Here is a 20,438-nt window from a genome sequence, read left to right on the forward strand (position 1 = left end):
GTTGCTTAAGCTGTAAGCTGTTTAAGCTGCTTGAAAATTACTCTTTTACTCTAGAGAAAACTTCTGAGCAATGGGATCTCAGTCATCTAAATATTTTGAAGGCATACCCGCTACAGGGACTTTGGCCAAATTTATATTTAGAAACCACTGTTATTCCTCATGTGCATTTATGAGTAATTGGATTGACTTGACAAAAGGCAATTTAGAATATCAATGGCCATTATGGGGAATTTTTGAAAACCACAAACTTAATTTTCTTATAATTGAATTGGATTAAAATAGATTAAAAAATTCCCAGAACTGAATGGAATCAATCGGTATTTTGAGGCTTTCCAACATTATTAGTTTAAAATTGCCTCTCTGCAAAGTAAGATTTTAAGATTAACTGAGACAATTAAGAAAGATAAAATGGTTCCCGAAGCTTCAGGCTCTTCTTCCACATCTTCTTTTACCTCAGCTCTGGCCAAAGTTCTGAATGGATAAATGTACTCTATTAAGATTACTTCAATTTACTCACGGACTGTATCCCAAAGACTGGATTCCTTCAGATTTCAGATCATTCCCAAAGTCAACCTGGAGCAAATTTTAATTCTGTTAGAAAGATTAGTCGGTCTTTATTGTTCATTTCTTTTTTTACATCTGTCTTTTTTACATCTCTCTATCAGTTAACAACCTATCAAAAGGGAGGAAATATAATTTTCCTCTTCTATTGCATTTCTATATAGAGTTATATAAGAATTGTTTTATGTTTCACAATTAGGGATTGAGTTGGTGACAACGAGATTAGGAGAGCTTAGTACAATTCTAGAAATTCCTGTTTCTATTTTAGGCAAAAGGAGATATCCAGGTATTGCCAGTTCTGAATTTTATGCAATATGGGAACCTTCTGTAAGACACAGAATACAGAACTATATATGGTTAATTAGATAGAGAGCTTTGGAAGGTGCTCATAAAGGTGAGGTGTCCCTAACCTTAATCGTTATTAGCCCCACAATTGATTCACCTCAGTTTAAACTGCAACTTTTCAAAAATATCATGCCACTAGGTATGTCCTTTCCATTGTGTTTTTATACACGTTTTGTTCATTGTGTTTTTATAACGTTTTGTTCATTTCATTATACTTTGGAGAAAGATAGTTTGTAATTCAGCTTCATTATAATTTCGACACTACATCATCTTATTTAATGTTCATAACAGTATCAAGTGTTATGCCTTAGGAAAGTAAACCAAGGCACTCACAGTGTCAGCATGTTGTTCAATAAGTGGTCAAGTTGGAATTGGAATCCAGATCTGCTTGAAGCTGCCTCTCTTGAATGCAGTGACTAAATGCTATGACCAGCAATTGTTAGCCTGAAACTTACAATTAAATAATTGTTTTCTTTTGAAATAACCTACTAAATATATTTTTCTTAATCATATTTAAAGACAATATTATAGAGAACAAATATGACTAAATTTATACATTAAAGTTATATCAGAGAAAACATATATTGTACTAAACAAAGTAATGGAATGGTGTTCATTCTAAATTTGTACACCCCCCCAAAACCTGGCTTTAAATCCTGAGTTACTGACTTTTGATAGTGAGCATACACTAATATTTCTGAGCCACTGATTTCTTATCTGTGAAATGGAGTTAACATACGTGAGTATCAAATTGAATATCCCAGCACTTAGTATATATTAAACATACATAATCACTTACCAACAGCTCTTAAATTTAACTATACTGAAAGTATAATAGAAGACTATTGTTATGAAAGTAGTTTATATAAATATTTGAAATACTTTTACAAGTGAATATAGTCATTCTTCACTAATAATTAATGTTATAAAAATCTGTATACTTCCTGGTTGAAAAGCTCATATGCATATATTTTTTAAAGATAATATGCATTTAATATTAATTGTTTAACACTATGGTATATTAATAATGAATCACAAAATGAATACATTGTTTTTAGCTTTTAAATTACTTTGAATTCCTATCCAAAAGCTAATATCTCATTTATCAGCTCTTGAAATTCACATGGTTTGCGAACCTAAATTGTTTGCCCTCTGTGAGATTTACTGGCTCTGAATTGTCTAGTGCACTGTCATTATCCTTCTGCTTAAGAATTGGTCAAAATTGTGAACATTACTGAAATTCATCTGGGACATCCAAAGGTAGAAATAAAAATAATTAGCAAGGATTTTTTAATAATGTGAAGTGTACCACCTAATCTGGAAGTACAAGTACACAGACAAGATAGAAAATCATGTTTGTATTAAAGTATTCACAAAGCAAAACTGAAAAATAGAAAGGGCCAAATTAAGGAAGAAAAGCAATGTTTTGGAAAATCGTCAGCCACGAATTCTATTGCCATAATCTCTCTGAAATAGTTTGAGCAATTTTTAACTAAAATAATTTATATGTATTCTTCTTATTTTATTTTATTTTTTTTTAAACATCTTTATTGGGGTATAATTGCTTTACAATGGTGTGTTAGTTTCTGCTTTATAACAAAGTGAATCAGCTATACATATACATATGTTCCCATATGTCTTCCCTCTTGCGAAGAAAAAGTCCCTTGCCTCTTTGGCAGGTGCAGACTTTTCCCTGAACTCCCTCCCGGCTAGTCGTGGTGCACTAACCCCTTCAGGCTATGTTCAAGCTGCCAACCCCAGTCCTCTCCCTGCGCTCCGTCCAAAACCGAAACCCGAGCCTCAGCTCGCAGCCCTGCCCGCCCCAGCGGGTGAGCAGACAAGCCTCTCGGGTTGGTGAGTGCCGGTCGGCACCGATCGTCTGTGCAGTAATATCCCCGCTTTGCCCTCCGCACACGTCGCTGTGCACCACTTCGCCGTCCCGAAGCTCCCCCCTCTGCCTCCCGCAGTCTCCGCCCGCGGAGGGGCTTCCTAGTGTGTGGAAACTTTTCCTCCTTCACAGCTCCCTCCCACTGGTGCAGGTGCCGTCCTTATTCTTTTGTCTCTGTTTTTTCTTTTTTTCTTTTGCCCTACCCAGGTACGTGGGGAGTTTCTTGCCTTTTGGGAGGTCTGAGGTCTTCTGCCAGCCTTCAGTAGGTGTTCTGTAGGAGTTGTTCCACGTGTATATGTATTTCTGGTGTATCTGTGGGGAGGAAGGCGATCTCCGCGTCTTACTCTTCCGCCATCTTCCAACCCATCCTCCTATTCTTCTTATTTTAGACCTCACTCCTATTTTTTGTTCTCTTGTTTCTGAGGGTTTGCACTCATCAATAAAGTGTTGTTGGTAAATTTTTAGTTCAGTCTCTCTTTTCTAGAGAGCTCAAGGTAAGACACTGTAGTGTCTCATTCATAATTATAATGCATTTATTTTGGTAAAATTATTTTCTATTCATATTATTTCCCACAAATATAGCAGTCCACATCAAGGTTAAATGTGAGAAAATTTTCAGTGAAATCGTTTTCCACAACCTTATTTATATAAAACATGGAAATCATAGTGTACTCTACAGAGAGGATGGAATTTATTAGTAAGTGAAATATGATTTTTTTTGTTTCCAAAATGAGCAAAGAGATATATCAGAATCAATGATATCTGCAGTTATACTAACTGCAAATACTTCCAAAAAATTAACTTACAAAAGAGGGGTCTATAAGATGTGTTTGTATTGGAATAGTTTAGTTCTCAGGATTGGAACAGTATAGTTTTTTTATCAAAGTTTTAAAAAACAAGGTTTAAAGAAAAAAATTAACATTTTTATGTAAAAATACTTGTATCTGTTGAAATAATTTCTATGAAATCAATGTATATTTTGAATATTTGTAATTTTCCACCAATTTTTCTCCTTTTTTTGTTTTTTACATTCTTTTGCAAATTATTTCTATCTTAACCTTTCTACTGGGGCTTGATCAACAAGCAGGTTCAAGGCTTTTCAGTTCAAAAGTGAAACAAGCAAGCAAAGAAGAAACTAGAGAGATGAAACATTCTTTACTTGTCCCCCAAATCATAGTTCCTTTATTAGACATACATAAAACACTTTACTTGTCCCCAAATTATAGTTTCTGTATGTAGATATTTTTAATGTAAATATTCATTTACTAACATTTGAAAATTGTGAATTTTATAACTTCATTTAATCTTTTTTATCTTGATGTCACATTAATAGTCTCCTGTATTTTTATCTGAGATTTTGTACTTTGTTTTTATTTTAGATCAATTTTCTATACACAATTTATATTTATGATATAGAGAACTTGTTTTATTTTTTCTTCCATAATGTCTTAGCACCATATATTGAATATTTAATTAATTTTCCCACTAATTTTTAATGCTGCTTCTGTCATATACAAAGTTCCAATTTATATGCTGATTTAAATAAAAATCAGATAAGAGTTAACTATTCCAATTCATTTACTTATTGATCTCTTCAATAGCACATTTTTAAATTATTGTAAATTTATAATTAGACTCACTATCTGATAAGTTCCCTTATTACTTTTCTCCTTCACAAATATCTTGTCTATATTTCTTCCAAATTATTTTAAGGTATATTGTTAAGAGTTATAAAATACTATGGTTAGAATATAATTGGAATTGTGTTCAATTAATAATTTGGGGATAATTTCTATCTTTTCAATATTATATTCCCATCCAAGAACATAGATTTTTCCAACTACATTAAACATTTTTCTTTCAATAATATCTTTAAAACTTAGACCTTTCAATATGATGCATTTTTTTCATAAAAAGTATAGTGTATCTGTTATTAGATCCATTCTCAAGCAAATGATAACTATTTATTGCTTTTGAAATATATATATGCAAATATTTATAGTTTATTTTTCAGATTGATATATAGATATCCTATTAATTGTTTTACTGATTATAACATTTATCTTATCCCATTTCCCTAGGACACATTTCCTTAAAACACATTACACATTACATTTTCTCTTAAACATAACAACCTTCTGTTACATTTCATTGCAATGTAAACTTTACCTATGCCCTTAAAATAATGTGATGTGAGGTGGGACTGTAGCACCTCTATTCTTCAGCCAATCTCAGTGAGTATGTATCACATACCTGTAAGACAAGCTGTACATGTAAGAAAAAATAATAACATAAAATGGACACCAAATTTAATTAACCTATTTCATTTGGTGCTCAACACAGGAAAACATAAGTTAACAATAAGAGAAGCAAAATTAGCTTTGTTGGACTTATTGAGAGAAAGAACATTCATATTACAGGTAGATTATATGAATGAACATGAAACCTGGTCTTCCAATATACCATAACATAAGAAAATTCTCCCAGGATGTGCAAATCTCTGTTTATTTAAAGTCAGCAAGTGGTAGTTTATAGTTCGTATAGATTAGAAGACAATTCTGTTTAATAAATGTGTAGGTTAGTGTGAAATTAACTTAATTTGTATATTCTACATTCTCATATTCATTGTGTCCTATGTTGTATACATTTCAATTTGAGGGCAATTTAAGAAATAAAGTGTAAGCTTAACTTCATGCAAATTTTGCCTTATAGTTAAGTGACCATATATAATTTATTATGTAATATAGGACACTTTTGAGGATTAAGTCGAGATATTAACATATTCAGCTAAACTGGAATTATAAATTTCTGACTTTCATCAAATTTGGGAAAATTTCAGCCATTTTCTTCAATAATTTTTTCTGCTCTAGTTTCTTTATGCTCTTCTTCAGTAACATCAGTTAAGCACACGTTTAATGACTTGATTATATCAAAGATCTCTGACATCAATTTTTAAAAAAATATTTTTTGTATGTTTTACATGGGATAATGTATACTGACCTATTGTCAAATTCACTTACTCTTTGTAATATGCAGTCTTTCAGTCCATTTAGTAAATTTTATAGTTCAGATACTATATTTTTTAGTTGCAAAATCATTTCTCATTGTCTGCTGTGATCTTTTTCATATTTTTATCCATAATGAGCATTTTTTTTAACTTTATTGAAGAGAGTTACTTTCAAATTTTGACCTCTAATTACAAGATTTCAGTATCTCAGGGTCTATATATATATTTTTTCTTTTTTCTTGGCCATGAGTTTCATTTTTCTTGGTTCTTCCTGTGTTGGGTAATTTTGAATTGTATCCTGAGTTTTAACTTTTCAGAGATTCTAGATTCTGTTCTTTTTTTAATGAAGATTATTTTGAATTGGACAATTATCTTTACTAGACTTGAATGTGAAACTCTATTTCTTTACCAGCAGCTTTGATCTTACCTGAATCTTTGTCTTTAGCTTGGCCCCTTAGAATGTGCTCTGTACACGCATAGTTCAGGAGTTAGTCTGGATTAGGGATAGACAGAGTTAGAGAGTCCCTCATTATCTCTTTTCTTTCCTGGATTCTGCCACTCTTCAGCAAACTACAGTTTCCCTGGTTTCAGTTTTCTGGTTTCCCTGGCCAGAGATTCACCAAAGTATTTTCCCAAAAACAACAAATTGGGAATAAGAAACTATGCATTTATAGGCTAATTTGACATGTATACAGAGAAGCTGGATTAAAATTTAAATGCTTCACTTGTGAGCCTCTACACTTCCGTTTCTGCATGGTAAGCAAAACTGAGTGGGCACTCCTGTGCTGCCTTAAGCAGAGACCTCTTGAATTGTCCTTAGAATATTTTACTCTGTAAGCAAGTTGATTATTAGCTGGGTTTGGACTCCTGTACTTTCTGATATCAGAGTAAATTCTTCTGCTTATTTATAGAAAAATTCCTTATTTGATATTAATAATGTTGGGCTGCACCCCACAGCCCTGCAAGGCTTGTGCTTGCCCAGCTTCAAGATAGAAGAAAGAGCTGGGAGTCAGCAACACAGACATCAATGGTTTAATGGATAGAGGAGCTTACACATCTGAAGCAAGATCATGAAGCGACACCTCACCATGTAGGGCAGATGGTAGGCAGGATGTGGTGGCTGACTTCACTCTAGGGGGGTAGAGGGAAGGGGAGTATGCCATTTATAGGGAGAGTTACATCAGGTTGGCTCATTAGTTACTAGGGAAACCAGCAGAGAGGCATGGCCCTCACTATCCCTTTGATAAAAACAATCACTAATTGGAGCTTGGGGCAAGTACACAGGAAGGTCAATCATATGATATGAATAGTGTGTCGGTGAAGCAGGCACTGGTTGTCAATCAGGGGATGTGCAGAGAGCAAGAGAACAGCCATGTTGAGTGGCCTGACCATATATTAATATATATATTAGAGAACAAATGGAGGATTTTAAATTATATTTTTGAGGTTAAAATTCTCTTTCAGTAGAAGTTGACAAAGATAGAATACTAGAATTTAACTACAACTTTTACAGACATGCCAAAATCTTAATACACTATTTACAGAATAAAAAGAGCTACTTTAAAAAATATTACACTAAAACTACTTTGTTGTGTGGGACAGTTTTGAAGACAATATACTTCCTCATAAGAGATTAGTTTACTAGCTGATCTCCTTAATATATTTTATCTGAATATGTTATTTATGAATTTTACTGTGTTATTTTATCCAATAACCAATGTTTAATCACTTTTTATTAGCATGTTAAAAGTAGGAATGAAATTACACCTATTTTTCATTTTTTATTTTCTAAATATCTGTCACCTTATTTGTGTGTTTCTTTTAATTGGCATGCTGCGCTTCATATATATGCTTTAATGTATATAAATTATCTTCAGAAGGAAATGTAGTTAGCTAATAAGAGTGGTTGTCCCTAGCACACAGAATTCTGGAGCTCAAGACGAATGAGAAACTCATATTTGAGTACTTTACTCTTTTAATATTCTTCTTTATAAATCTATTTTTTTAAAATGAGACTTGAAAATGACATATAGCTAAATTGTGTCTGCTAAATTTTTGGCCAATATGTAGTCTCTGAAAGTTTTCCATATTATATTTTTCCTTATGTTTCTATTTTTAGTGGATAAACGTAGAATTTTAGCATTTATCTGCTGCTATATGAATTTAATTAATATCAATATATTCAACTACATCTCCATCTGAATATTAAATAAACATCTATTACATAAAAGAAAACATTTTCTGCCCCTTATAGTTATATTACATTAAAGTAGTTTTTATTCTAACTTCAATTAGCAAAAGTTTACTCCAGTTACTTGCTCTGAAATATTATGGTTCTGTTAAAATTCACTCAGTATATACCTAGATTTTGTCCAAAGATTCTTCTCATGTGTTAGCTTAACGATTTTTAAATTTCGAGTTTATATTATGGTTAATTAATCTAGCAACCTGAGATGCTTATGGTGATGCTGAAGCTTTGGGCAGTCCTAGAATATATATTTTGCATTCTCTGCATTTACTGAGTTTTTGAAATGGTTCACAAAGTGTCAAGATACTGTTTGGCCCTGTTTCTGCTTCAGATTCTCTCTGTGGCTTGTCCAGCCCATGTTTTGGTCATACTGACTATCACGTCTTGGGAACAACTCATGTCCTCAGGGAAAATATATGTCAGTGAAAAGTACACGTCAACAGTAATCAAATTGACTGACATTTAAGATACACAGAGGGAAAACATTGTCATTTTTTCCCTTTACTACTCAAACTTCAGATTAATGATAAAAAAAATACAAATAGTTCATATAGCTTGGTCATTTTTGCTCTTTTAAATCACTCACACATAGTTTTTATTTATGTTTTTATTATTTATTTCACTGTATTTTTCTCCTAGAGGATTAAAAAGTCATTATTTTCTAACTCAGAATTTAAAACGAAATAAGACATTTAAGCACAAATGAAGAGAAGTTTTCATTTACTCATTTACTTTCACAAAATATTTTTGTTTAAAATGCATCTTAGTATCCATTAAAACTATAAGTCTCTTAATATCATTTCGAAAATACAACATTTTATATGTTGGAATATAAAATTTCAGTAGTTGAACTTGCCATCAACAAGTATATAATAAAAAATACTAAATAAAAATTACCATTCAAGGCACAGGGTACACCAAAACACATACAATTTCTTCCTCTTATAATGTAATTTACAGTTTAGAAGGAGAAACAAATAAAAATTAACAACAATGGAAGGTTTGAGTGGCATGACAAAAACAATACTCTGTTCTTCATTTTGCATACATTAATTTTATTTATCCTAACCAAAACATTAAAGAAAAGAAAGAAAAAAGAAAAGCATGCAAGATAGGTGTTATAATTATCTACACTTTACAAATGATACACCAAGATTCCAAGAGCTGTAGTAACTTCCAAAATTCTGAAACTGATTAGTGGTTAGGCCAGCATTAACCTTGACTAATATAACTCTAGAATCCACACTCTTAACATTATAATATACTGATATAGTTGCAACAGGGAGATAGATAAAAGGTAAATGCATCAAATTATTAAAGCAAGGAAAGTGTCCAAGGGCCCTAACCATGTACTTAATATTTGATAAAAAAGAAACAGTTCGTAATACGAGAAAGAAAAGTGGTGGAAAGAATAGAAGCATGAACAAAGTATGATTTATCTAGAACTACAAGTAATTCAGCTTGGCTGAAGCAATGGGTAGTGTGCATGCTAGGATTGTGGCAAGTGAAGTAAGATGTAGAAATAGGAATATAATCATGCAGGAGGCTTGTTATTGACCAAAAGAGCTTTAATGTTTCCCTCTGCTTCACTACATGTTAGACAGAGTTTCTCCTGACTGTAAGCCACTGACCTCTCTTTTCTTAGAGAATTTTTACATTAGAAAACTTGTAATTGTGAATTTTCTGCACTCCTTGGGTGTAAATCTTCTATGTCTTTCTCAAAGACCTGGAAGCCATTCCTTTGAAATGTAATCATCAAAAAAGATAGTGCCCCTATTTTCCAATCTCTGTGGGAGAGTAGTAGCTTAACTTGGATCAGCGACAGTTAACAAACACAGGTAGCCTAATCACTTTGACAAAACTTCTCCCCTAATATATTTTCCTTTAACTCATTTTCAGCATTTAAAATTCGTCTGGCCTTCCTTTGGTTTCAGTAGAGTTGAGTTCAGTCTCTCCTATTGCAATGGTGTGGACCCAATTGCAATAGTCTTAAATAAAGTTTGCCTTGCCTATTTCACTCTGGTGATTTTTTTCCTTAATATTATTACTATAAACACTAAAGCGTATAGGAAAAATATATACCCACATCAGCTAAATTTTACTGTGTACAGCACCTGTTGTGTGTGTGTTTGTGTGTCTACACATATATTCCTTGGCCTGATAATAAGCAGATGTTTGAAGTTTGGTTGTGTATGTGAAACATATATTGTTGTTTAAAACAATAAATCTACCAGACACAAAAAGAAATAATACTGAGGAGTTTTAAAATCAGTATTCTAAGTAGGCTCACAGGGTCAGGACATGCCTGCCTGTCACAAAATATTAGTAAGGCCAGGAGTTTGTCATTTGATGGATAGACTCATAAGGACATGTCTCTGAAGGGATAGCAGAGATCAAAAGATCAGTTTATGAAGAGAGAAGTAAAGTGGCGGATTGCAAGAATGATTAGCCAGATGTCCACACTTCGAAGTGTCTGTCCAAGTGAGGGAAACAGATAGTCACTGTCTTTCTCTAATTTCTTGTGCACAAGTATCTTTGAGATAGGGCAAACTTTGGACCTGAACTAATAACAGCAACAGCAACAACAAAAAGCATCACCTTACCTAATATGAATTTATATTTGAATAAGTCATGGCCTGGGTGGGCTTTAGAAATAGGGTACAAATGGCAGTTTTGGTTAATACACAGTTTAAGGTATATAACTCAATTTAAAATTTATTGTCAGGGCTTTGAAGATCAGAAAGTATACATATACTTCTCCCATAGTTTCTCTTCTTTCTTCTGAATTTATTGTTGTTTTTTAAATGTTAGTATCTTTAATATATAAAAAGCTGATGCAAATTGAGGACACAGTCTAAACCGGCAAAGGAAACTAAGACAATTCACAAAAGAAGAAAATCACCTGACAAAATATTGAGCTCTACAAACATCAAAACTTAAAACAAGATAACATTTTTCTGCAATCAAATTAATAAAATTGTTGTAAATATGTAATATATGTAGACACACAGACAAATATATACAGAATCTCCAGTCATTGCTAGCTAGGTGTAAAAGAGATAAGCTCTTATATTTCCAAAGCAAATGAAAATTGATAAAAACTTTCTATAAATAATGGGGTGTTTGTCTATATTCTATATCTAATTCTATATCCACAAATTATATATATATATACTATAATTTTAACAATGTGAAATGAAAAATACATGAAAGGAAACCAGGAAGGAAATATGCCAATATTAACAGTGGCTGATTTGGAGTATAGTTGCTTTACACTGCTGTTTCAGTTTTTGCTGTACAGCAAAGCAAAGTGAATCATCCATAGGTACACATACATCCCCTTTCTTGGATTTCCTTCCCATTTAGGTCACCACAGAGCACCAGGTAATGTTCCGTATGCTATACAATAGGTTCTCATTAGTCATCTATTTTATACATAGTAGTGTATACATGTCAATCCCAATCTCCCAATTCATCCATCCCTCATCTTTGCCCCTTGTTATCCAAATGTTTCTTCTCTACATCTGTGTCTCTATTTCTGCTTTGTAAGTAAGATCACTTATACCATTTTTCTAGATTCCAAATATATGAGTTAATATAAGATACTTGTTTTTCTGTTTCTGACTTACTTCACTCTGTAGGACAGTCTCTAAGTCCATTCACATCTCTGGAAATGAAAAAAAAAATGTTCCTTTTTACGGCTGAGTAATATTCTCTGTATCTATGTAACATACCTTCTTTACCCATTCCTCTGTTGATGGGCATTTAGGTTGCTTCCATGTCCTCACTATTGTAAATAGTGCTGCAAAGAACATTTGGGTGCATGTATCTTTTTGAATTATGGTTTTCTGTGGGTATATTCCCAGTAATGGGATTGCTGGGTTATATGGTAGTTCTATTTTTAGTTTTTTAAGGAACTTCCATACTGTTCTCCCTAGTGGCTGTATCAATTTACATTCCCACCAACAGGGTAAGAGAGTTCCCTTTTCTCCACACCCTCTCCAGCATTTATTATTTGTAGATTTTTTGATGATGGCCATTTTGACTGGTGTGAGGTAATACCTCACTGTAGTTTTGATTTGAATTTATCTAATAATTAGTGACATTGAACATCTTTTCATGTGTTTGTTGGCCATCTGTATGTCTTTTTTGGAGAAATGTCTATTTAGGTCTCCACTTATTTTTTTGATTGGGTTGTTTGTTCTTTTTTTTTTTTTTTTTTTGTGGTATGTGGGCCTCTCACTGTTGTGGCCTCTCCCGTTGTGGAGCACAGGCTCCAGACGCACAGACTCAGCAGCTCACGGGCCCAGCTGCTCCGCGGCACGTGGTATCCTCCCAGACCGGGGCACGAACCCGTGTCCCCTGCATCAGCAGGCGGACTCTCAACCACTGCGCCACCAGGGAAGCCCTGTTTGTTCTTTTTTGATATGGAGCTTCATGAGCTCTTTGTATATTTTGGACATTAATCTTTGTCAGTTGCTTCATTTGAAAATGCTTTCTTCCATTCTGGGGGTTGGCTTTTCATCATGTTTATGGTTTCATTTGCTGTGCAAAAGCTTTTAAGTTGAATTAGATTCCATTTTTTAATTTTCATTTTCATTACTCTAGGAGGTGGGTCAAAAAAGATCTTGCTGCAATTTATGTCAAAGAGTGTTCTGCCTATGTTTTCCTCTAAGAGTTTTATAGTGTCTCACCTTGCATTTAGGTCTTTAATCCATTTTGATTTTATCTTTGTGGATGGTGTTAGGGAGTGTTCTAATTTCATTCTTTTACATGTAGCTGTCTGGTTTTCACAACACCACTTATTGAAGAGACTGTCTTTTCTCCATTGTATGTTCTTGCCTCTTTTGTCATAGATTAGGTGACCATATTTGCGTGATTTTATCTCTAGGGTTTCTTTTCTGTTGTCTTGATCTATATTTCAGGTTTTGTGCTACTACTATACTGTCTTTATTACTGTAGCTTTGTAGTATATTCTGAAGTCAAGGAGCCTGACACCTCCAGCTCTGATTTCTTTCTTAATATTGCTTTGATTATTTAGGGTCTTTTGTGTTACCATACAAATTTAAAAATTTTTTGTTCTAATTCTGTGAAAAACACCATTGGTAATTTGATAGGGATTGTATTGACTTTGTAGATTGCTTTGGGTAGTATAGTCATTTTCACAATATTGATTCTTCTTATCCAAGAATATGCTATCTCTCTCTCTGTTTGTCTTATCTTTCATCAGTGTCTTATTATTTTCTGAGTAAAGGTCTTTGGTCTTATTACATAGGTTTAATCCTAGGTGTTTTATTCTTTTTGTTGCAATGCTAAATGGGATTGTTTCCTTAATTCCTGTTTCTGATCTTCCATTGTTAGTGTATACAATTGCAAGATATCTCTGTGCATTAATTTTTTATCCTGCAACTTTACCAAATTCATTCATTAGCTCTAGTAGTTTTCTGGTGGCATCTTTAGGATTATCTGTGTATGGTATCATGCCATCTGCAAACAGTGACAGTTTTACTTCTTTTCCAATTTGAATTCCTTTTTTTCTTTTTCTTCTCTGATTGCCATGGCTACGACTTCCAAAACTATGTTGAATAATAATGGCGAGAGTGGACATCCTTGCATTATTCCTGATGTTAGAGGAACTTCTTTCAGTTTTTCACCATTTAGAATGATGTTTGCTGTGGGTTTGTCATATATGGTCTTTATTATTTTGAGGTATGTTCCCTCTATGCCCATTTTATGGAGAATTTTTTACCATAAATGGGTGTTGAATTTTGTCAAAAGATTCTTTCTGAATCTATTGAGATGATCATGTGGTTTTTATTCTTCAATTTGTTAATGTGGTGTCTCACATTGATTGATTTGTGTATATTGAAGAACTTGTGTATCCCTGGGATAAATACCACTTGATCATGGTCTATGATCCTTTTAATATGTTGGATTCTGTTTGCTAGTATTTTATTGAGGATTTTTGCATCCATAATCATCAGTGATATTGGTCTGTAATTTTCTTTTTTTGTAGTATCTTTGTATTGTTTTAGTGTCAGGGTGATGATAGACTTGTAGAATGAATTTGGGAGTGCTCCTACCTATGTAAATTTTTGGAAGAGTTTGAGAAGGATGGCTGTTAGCTCTTCTCTAAACGTTTGACAGAATTCAATTGTGAAGCCATCTGGTTCTGGACTTTTGTTTTTTGGAAGATATTTATTCACAGTTTCAATTTCATTACTTGTGATTTCTCTGTTTATGTTTTCTATTTCTTCCTGGTTCAGTCTCAGAAGGTTATATCTTTCTAAGAATTTGTCAGTTTCTTCCAAGTTGTCCATTATATTGTCATAGAGTTGCTTGTAGTAATCTCTTATGATGCTTTGTATTTCTGCAGTGTCCATTATAACTTCTTCTTTTTCATTTCAAAATTTATTGATTTGCATACTCTCCCTCTTTTTCTTGATGTGTCTGGCTAAAGTTTTATCAACTTTGTTTATCTCTTAAAGAGCAGCTTTTAGTTTCATTGATCTTTGTTATTTTATTATTCATTTCTATTTCATTTATTTCTTCCCTGATCTTTATGAATTCTTTCCTTCTACTAACTTTGTGTTTTGTTTGTGCTTCTTTCTCTAGTTGCTTTAGGTGTAAGTTTAGGTTGTTTATTGGAGATTTTTCTTGTTTCTTGAGGTAGGATCGTATTGTTGTAAACTTTCTTCTTAGAACTGTTTTTATTGCATCTTGTAGGTTTTGGATCATCGTGTTTTCATTGTCATTTTTTTCTAGCTATTTTTTGATTCCCTCTTTGATTTCTTCAGTGATCTCTTGGTTATTTAACATATTGTTTAGCCTCCATGTGTTCATGTTTCTTCCAATTCTTTTTTACTGTAATTGATTTCTAATCTCAGAGCATTGTAGTTGGAAAGTTGCCTGGTAAAATTTCAATTTTCTTAAATTTATTGAGGCTTGATTTGTGACCCAAAATGTGATCTATCCTGGAGAATGTTCCATGTGTTCTTGAGAAGAAAGTACATTCTGCTGCTTTCAGAGGGAATGTCTTATAAATATAATTTAAGTTTATCTGTTCTAATGTGTTATTTAAGGCTTGTGTTTCCTTATTAGTACTCTGTCTGGATGATCTATCCACTGGTTTATGTGGAGTGTTAAAGTTCCCCACTATTATTGTGTTACTGTTGATTTCCCCTTTTATGGCTGTTAACATTTGTCTTATATATTGATGTGCTGCTATGTTGGGTGCATAAATATTTACAATTGTTATATCTTCTTGGATTGATCTATTGATCATTATGCAGTGTCCTTCCTTGTCTCTTGCAATAGTCTTTATTTTGAAGTCTGTTTTGTTGGATATGAATATTGGTACTCCAGCTTTCATTTGATTTCCATTTGCATGGAATATCTTTTTCCATCCTCTCACTTTTGGTCATTATGTGTCCCTAGGTTTGAAGTGTGTCTCTTGTAGTCAGCATATATATGGGTCTTGTTTTTGTATACATTCACCAGTCTGTGTCTTTTGGTTGGAGCATTTAATCCATTTACATTTAAGGTAACTATCAATAGGTATGTTCCTATTACCATTTTCTGAATTGTTTTAAGTTTGTTTTTGTAGGTATTTTTCTTCTGTTGTGTTTTGCACCAGGGAAGTTCCTTTAGCATTTGTAGTAAAGCTGGTTTTGTGGTGTTGAATTCTCTTAGATTTTGCTTGTCTGTAAAGCTTTTGATTTTTCTGTCAAATCTGAAAGAGATCCTTGCTGAATAGATATTGTTGTAGATATTACCCTTTCATCACTTTAAATATATCATGTCACTTCTGCTGAAAAATCAGCTGATAACCTTATGGGGATTCCCTTGTATGTTATTTGTGGCTTTTCCCTTGCTGCTTTTAATATTTTTTCTCTGTTTTTAATTTTAGTTAGTTTGATTAATGTGTCTCAGTGTGTTTCTCCTTTGTTTTATCCTGTATGGGACTCTCTACACTTCCTGGACTTGGTTGACTATTTCCTTTCCCATGTTAAGGTAGTTTTTGACTATAGTCTCTTCAAATATTTTCTCAAACCCTTTCTCTTTCTATTTTTCTTCTGGGATCCCTATAATTCAAATGTTGGTGCATTTACTATTGTCACAGAAGTATCTGTGACTGTCCTCATTTCTTTTCATTGTTTATTCTTTGTTCTGTTCCACAGCAGTTTTTTCCACCATTTTATCTTCCAGCTCACTTAATATCACTTATCTGTTCTTCTGCCTCAGTTATTCTGCTATTGATTCTTTCTAGTGTACTTTTCATTTCAGTTACTGTGTTGTTCATCACTAATTGTTTGTTTTTTAATTCTTCTGTGTCCTTGTTAAATATTTCTTGTATCTTCTCAATCCATGCCTCCATTCCTTTTTTGATATCTTTGATCATCTTTACTATCATTATTCTTTTGAATTATTTTTCAGGTAGACGTCCTATTTCCTCTTCATTTACTTGGTCTTGTGGGTTTTTAACCTTGGTCCTTTTTCTGTAACTTATTTCTCTGTTATCTCATTTTGTCTCACTTACTGTGTTTATGGTCTCCTTTCTCTAGGCTACATGTTCATAGTTCCTCTTGCTTCTTTTGCCTGTCCCCTGGTGGTTGCGTTTGGTCCAGGGGCTTGTTTAGGTTTCCTGGAGGGAGGGACCGGTGCCTGCACTCTAGTGGGTGGAGCTGAGTCTTCTCCTTCTGATGGGCAGGGCCGGGTCTAGCAGTGAATTTTGGGGTGTCTGTGAGCTTGGTACAACATACTTTAGCTTGTCCACTGATGGGTGGGACTGCATTTCTATCTTGCTGATTGTTTTGTGCGAGGTGTTCAGCCTTGGAGCCTGCAGGCAGATGGGTAGAGCTGTGTCCTCTTGTCAAAATGGAGACCTCTGGGAGAGCACACACTGATTAATTTTTGGGCTTGGGAGTTCTCTGGTGGTCCATCTTCCTGGACTCAGTACTCCCACACTGAAAGCCCAGGCCCAACTCCTGGCTGGGGAATTAAGAGCCCACAAGCCACATAACATGGCTAGAGATAAAATAAAGAAAAAAAAAGGAAAAGAAAACAAACAATCAAAACCCAAGACAAGTAGCCAAAACAAACCAATAGCAACAACAACAACACACATAAAAAAAAGGAAGAAAGAAAATAAGCAAACCAAACCCAAGATAAATGACAAAAACAAAACCAATTAAACAGAAACAAAGAAGCAGACAGACAAAAGAAAATAAAACAAAGAAAAAAAATACAACAAACAGTAAATTAAAAATAGAAAAATAAAAAATATATTAAACAATTAAAAAAATTAAGAATTAAAAATAATAAAGACAACACCACCAACAAACTGAGTTAAATGAAACAAAAAAAGAATAATAGTAATAAGAATATTTTCCTGGGGCCTCCTCTGTCAGTGGCCTTGCTCACAGTGTGAGTCAGGCCCAACCCCTGCCTCCCCAGAGGCCTTCCCATAACTCTAGGTAGGTCTCTGGACCTGCTTACACTTGAATAAGATTTTCTGGAACAATACGTTTTGTTTTAAATATTTTTTCTCAAATTCTGAACATATTTCCCTCTCTTCTTCAGCAGTGTGTATTTCTTTTCAAAAAATTTTATTACTTTGGAAGAATATCTGACTTTTTCCCAATATTTATCCAGCTAAAGATCATCTATAGGGAATTGATATCCCTTATATGTACTTTTTCAACCTAAGAAATCCTTTTTAGGATTTTTGTTCCCTATATCCCATCCCTCTTGAGCCTCCCTCCTACGCTCCATATCCCACCCCTCTAGGTCATCACATATTATCAAGCTGATCTCCCTGTGTTCCCACTAGCCATCCATTTTACATTTGGTAATGTATATATGTCAGTAATCAAGTCCATTAAATCAGTGAGTATTTTTGAGAAGGTTTGAGGTGAGCCTAATTCTAGGATATCTGTAGGGTTATCTATCTTTCCTAAAGATACAATGACTTATTAGACTATATCTTAATAATTTCCATTCTGCCTATTTTAATAGACATTTTATTTTAGAATAGTTTAGATTCTTTTAAAAAGAAACAAAGATATAGAGAGGACTCCCTTAAATCCTCTTTCACTTTTCTCTGTTGTTAGCATTTTATATCACATATGCTTGCCACAACTAAGGAACTGATACTGGTATATTACTATTAATTAAACTCCATACTTAGTTCATATGTTATTAGATTTTTCCCTAATGTCCTTTTTTTTATTCTATAATTCCATAATGTATACCACCTTACATTTAGTCTTCATTTCTTCTTAGTCCTCTTTGGTTTGTGACAGTTTATCAGACTTTCATTGTTGTTGATTACCATAAGCTTTGAGGAGTGCTAGTCAGGTATTAGGTATAATGTCTCTCAATTTTGGTTTGAATAATTTTTTCCATTCTTAGACTTGGGTTATGGATTTTGAAAGGATGACCTTAGAGATGAAGGGACATTTTTAACATTTCATATCAAGAGTGCATACTGTCACAATGTCTTATTACTGTTGATGTTGACTTTGATCACCTGATTTAAGTACAATTTGCCAGATTTCTCTGCTATCAGGTGGGCCAAAATGTTCGTTCATTTTTTTCCGTAAGATGGCTTAGTTGTCTTTAACTTCATTTGAAACAATTTTGTTAGATTGTATGTAACAGCTGTTATATCAGCATTCATTTTAAAAAAAGACATCAAAATTGGTGAATTTTCATTGTAGCCATTTTAATATTGAAGATGGAAGGGAAAAAGCAACATTTTTGGCATATTAGGCTTTATTATTTCAAGAAAAATAAAAATGCAACTGAAACACACAAAAAAAGGTTTGTGCAGTGTATGGAGAAGGTGCTGTGACTGATCAAACATGTCAAAAGTGATTTGTGAAGTTTCAGGCTGGAGATTTCTCACTGGACAATGCTCCATATTCAGGTAGACCAGTTGAAGTTGATAGCAATAAAATAAAAACAGTAATTGAGAACAATCAACATTATACCACATGAGATATAACCAATATACTCAAAATATCCAAATCAACTGTTGAAAATTATTTGCACCAGCTTGGTTACATGAATCACTTTGATGTTTGGGTTCCACATAAGTTAAGCGAAAAAAAAAAAAAAAAAACCTTCTTGACTGCATTTCTGCATGTATTTCTTCACTTTAACATAAAAACTTTCTGTTTTTAAAACAAATTGTGGCAGGCAATGAAAAGTGGGTACTGTACAATAATGTGGAATGGGAGAGATCGTGGGGGCAAGTGAAATGAACCACCACCAACTACACGAAAGGCCAGTCTTCATCCAAAGAAAGTGACGTTGTTTACATGGTGAGATAGGAAGGGAATCCTCTATTATGAGCTCCTTCCGCAAAACCAAACCAATAATCCCAACAAGTACTGCTCCTAATTAGACCAGCAGAAAGCAGCACTCGATGAAAAGCATACAGAATTAGTCAACAGAAAATGCATAATCTTCCATCAGGATACTGCAAGACTGCATTTTTTTGATGACCAGGCAAAAACTGCTACAACTTGGCTGGGAAGTTCTGATTCATCCGTTGTATTCACCAGCCATTGCACCTTCAGATTTCCATATTTTTGGTCTTTACAAAATTGTCTTAATGGAAAAAATTTCAATTCCCTGGCAGACTGTAAAAGGCACCTGGAACAGTTCTTGCTCAAAAAGATAAAAAGTTTTGGGAAGTTGGAATTATGAAGTTGCCTGAAAAATGGAAGACAGTAGTGGAACAAAAGGGTGAATATGTTGTTCAATAAAGTTCTTGGTGAAAAAGAAAAATTTGTCTTTTATTTTTACTTAAAAAACTGAAGGCACTTTTTGACCCACCCAATACAAAGTTACTTTTTCTCCATCTTTTTTATACTCTCTTTGTGATGGTTAATTTTATATATCACCTTGACTGGGCTACAGGGTGCACAGATATTTGGTCAAACATTATTCTGAATGTTTCTGTGAGGGTGTGTTTGGATGAGCTTAATATTTAAATTGATATGTAAAGCAGGTTGTTCTTTCTAATGTGGGTGGGACTCATCCAATCTGAATACCCGAATAGAACAAAAAAGCTGAGTTAGAGGGGGCTCTTCCTGTGTGACTCCTTGAACTGATACACTGGCCTTTTTCTGTCTTTGTACTCAAATTGAAACATTGGATCTTCTTGGGTCTCAAACCTGGTAGCTTTTGGATTGGAAATTATAGCATTGGCTCTCCTAGTTCTCAGGCTTACAGACTTGAACTGGAATTGTACCATCAGCTCTCTTGGATCTTCAGCTTATTGACCATAGATCTTGGGACTTGTCAGCTTCCAAAGTGAGACAGTTTCTCATTATATATGTATATATGTGTGTGTGTGTGTGTGTGTGTGTGTATATATA

This window comes from Neophocaena asiaeorientalis, unplaced genomic scaffold (genome assembly GCF_003031525.2).
Source record: "Neophocaena asiaeorientalis asiaeorientalis breed wild unplaced genomic scaffold, Neophocaena_asiaeorientalis_V1.1 scaffold367, whole genome shotgun sequence".
Lineage (NCBI taxonomy): Eukaryota > Metazoa > Chordata > Mammalia > Artiodactyla > Phocoenidae > Neophocaena > Neophocaena asiaeorientalis.